Source organism: Otolemur garnettii, unplaced genomic scaffold (assembly GCF_000181295.1).
Source record: "Otolemur garnettii isolate 467f Iridium unplaced genomic scaffold, OtoGar3 scaffold00132, whole genome shotgun sequence".
In the NCBI taxonomy this organism is placed as follows: Eukaryota; Metazoa; Chordata; class Mammalia; order Primates; family Galagidae; genus Otolemur; species Otolemur garnettii.
Window position 1 is genome coordinate 4269151 of NW_003852527.1, and position 3664 is coordinate 4272814.

Consider the following 3664-nt stretch of genomic DNA (forward strand, 5'->3'; position numbering starts at 1 on the left):
TTGTTGTTGTTGTTGTTGTTTAGCAGGCCTGGGCTGGATTCAAAACCACCAGCCTCTGTGTATGTGGTTGGCACCCTAACCACTGACCTATAGGCGCCGAGCCAGAAATTCTTCAGCTCCCACAGAGTGCTAGACTGGATGTTTCTATGAGTCCATGTTTATAATCACTTAACCATCAGAACAGTGGTAACAGTTGGGTAGCATTGTCCTCACTTAATAAAACTGCCTTAGACTGGTTAAATAACTTGCCCAAGCTAGTCAGTGGGTAGTGAGGTGATATAATGTTGGCTTACAAATCCTCACTTGTAAAATGAAGAAAACAAGGCCTTGAACCTTTGCTGGGAAAACAGGAGAATTTTATAATAGTTTAGTAGCAAGTTCAAAATTTAGTCAATTTGGGAAAATTTTCCCCAGTTACTTCCCATGCATACTGGTGTCATCTTCTGTAACACAGCTTCTTAATCTACCCCTGCTGTCACCTGACTACATCAAGGTTACCTTACTGCTAGGAAAAGCCTTTCCTGGGAAAGCTGCATTTGACAGGAGGATTCCTGGGAATCCTCCATTTGACAAACCTATTAGGCTCTTTACACCCCTCATCATGTTCATTGATCTTCACCAGACTTTCCTCTAACTTCATTTAAAACCTTTCATCTCTTGGATTTCATACTTTAAAAAGAAATAAAAGAAGCCAGGAATGGTAGCGCACATCTATAATCCTAGCACTCTGGGAGGCCAAGGCAGGTGGATCCCTGCAGCTCAGGAGTTCAAGACCAGCCTGAGCAAGAGCAAGGCTCCATCTCTACTAAAAATAGAACAACTAGCCAGGCATTCTGGCACCTGTAGTCCCAGCTTCCTGGGAGGCTAAGGCAGGAGGATCGCTTGAGCCCAAGAGTTTGATGTTGCTGTGAGCTATGTGAGCATTCTACTGAGGGTGCCAAAGTAAAACTCTGTCTCAAAAGAATTTTTAAATCAAACATTTAATTTACATTTCTTTGAAGTCACCAGAAGTTTGTCAGTGACACTCCTACTGCAATCCACCTTTGGTCTCTTTTCCTTTATCTGCACCTTACACGTAGGTGTCTCCTAGTGTTCAACCACACCCCTCTCAGGACCCTGCTTTCAGGATCTTGTCCACTGTTGTGCCTTCAGCTGTCACCTGTTGGGATAACTCAATTCTTTAACTGCACTAATGCATTATTTTAGATGAAAGGGGCCTTTGTAATTTGCGGATCCAAGCTCAGAAAGGAGGAAATTACTAAGCCCTACCTAAAAAGAATGATGAGACTTTCAGCTATTTTCACCCAAATGGGCATTGAATATCCTGTTGCTACTAATTTAAAATAATTAATATACAAAACACAAACTTTTCCTCAGTTCTCTTGCTAACTCAGCTGTCTTCTTGCAACACGGCATTTACAGTTGTTCTGACTGGGGAAGGCAGAACTCTGTGCATTTTCAAAATCCCTTGATTATTCTTATACATTGACGTCCCTGGACAAGTTTTAAGATGAGTTTGACAAGCATCACTGTTTCATAGTGTGAGAAAAAGGAAACTCCCAGTGGGATTTTAACTAGTATTTCATTAAATACAGAAAGTAAATTAGAGATCATTCAATATTTAGCTCAACTATATAAGGGTAAGTATTGTCTTCACTTTACAGTAAAGAAAATTGAGATGACAGGGAGAAAAGTGACTTTCCTTTTTTTTTAATTTAATTTTTTTGGGGGGTGGGGGTAGAGACAGTCTCAGTTTATCACCCTCAGTAGAGGGCTGTGGTGTCCCACAGCTCACAGCAACCTCCAACTCCTGCTTAGGCGATTCTCTTGCCTCAGTCTCCCGAGTAGCTGGGACTATAGGTGCTCACCACAATGCCCGGCCTTTTTTTGTTGCAGTTTGGTCGGGATCAGGTATGAACCCGCCACCCTCGGTATATGGGGCTGGCACCCTACCCACTGAGCCACAGGTGCCGCCCAATTTTTTTTTCTTTTTCTGAGACAGAGTCCCACTTTGTCACTCTCAGTAGAGTGTCGTGGTGTCACAGCTCACAGAAACTTCAAACTCTTCAGCTTAAGTGATTCTCTTGCCTCAGCCTCCGAAGTAGCTGGGACTATAGTCACCCGCCTCAACGCCCAGCTATTTTTTGGTTGTAGTTGTCATTGTTGTGTAGCAGGCCCAAGCTGGGTTTGAACCCACCCGCCCCAGTGTATTTGGCCAGCACCCTAACCACTGTGCTACGTACACTGAGCCAAAAAATGACTCTCTTAATGTCACATGGGTAGAAAGTGGTAAAGCCAGTATTTGAGCTCAAGGATGCAACACAGCCGGAGCAAGGATTTTGTACCATTCATGATTTCACTTGCAGGAGGGGTAACATTTTTAGAAGGCAAACTCCCACTGAGATAATCATCCAGAGAGCTTTTGTCTGGTTCCCTGGGCCAACAGAGACCACATATGTTACGCAGATGTAATGTATTTAATCCGAGAAAGGAAAAAGAAGCATTGGCAGTTTTCTCCAAAACACTCCCCTGTAAACTGGCAGAGAGAAGGCGTTTAGAAGAAGATAGTACCAGATTGGCAGCATATCCTCCAGCCAAAAGGAAATGATAGTAACTGAGGAGAACAGCAGAGGTTATCTGGAAACACTCCTAGCGGCTGCTGCCTTACGTGCCACGTGTCATCCATGGTGCACCAGATTAGTGTTCAACGTCTGGGCACACATTTACTTACATACCCATTAAATAAACAGGGGCACCTTCACTTCCGTCAGGAATCTGTGTCTGATATTTTCCATGAGTCATTTCTTAAAAGGCTAAATCTCAACCTAATTTAAGAGCATCTCAGCTTTTCTTTGGGTTGTCCTTGTGATGGATCAACAAGTCTGTGCTAAGTCAGAGGAGAAGCAGGAAATAAAATAGTATGCTTTTTCAACACGTGAAGTGCTTCATTCCAGTGTGGCTGAATCCCATAAATGACAGTTGAATGAGCTTGGATTAGGGACCAGAAGAGGCAGTCCTATGATATAGGTTATTGGCTGGTATTTTTGAAGGCTAAAAATGACTTCACTCCTTCTGAATGTTAATGGGACAATCTCTGGACTGTGTAAGTGTGACCCTCATTAATCAGCCATGCTTGGGGATGAATGATTTGTGGATTAATCTTGGATTAATGATTACATAGATTTTGTGATTTAAAACAAAAAAAATTTTAACTGATGTTATCATGTGGCTTTCTCTACCACTGTCCTGTACTTTTCAACTTGCTAACTTATACTTAGGAGTTTCCACTGTCTGACCAACATTTTCTCATAAACACTCTTCATACTGTCCCATAACCTTGCTTCTGTTGGATTTTTTTCTATAAAGTAATAAATAAATGAGCTCACTTTTGAACATGTAGCTAGTTTCTCTAACCATCAATGTATTACTGTTAGTACCCTGAAATAAATAGTACTATAGTCACCCATACAAACTATAACCAGTTGTCAATAGCAAAAATGAAAGATGTTCATGATATATGATGTCCATTCTCCATGAAGACTTCCATTCCAAATGCCTCTTTAATACTGAAAGGCTTTTAAAACTTACTAAGTTTCACTGTGCTTTATGGGACCAGTGTGCCAGCCAAGGGAATAAACACAGCACTTAGGAAAGGACTGATTCT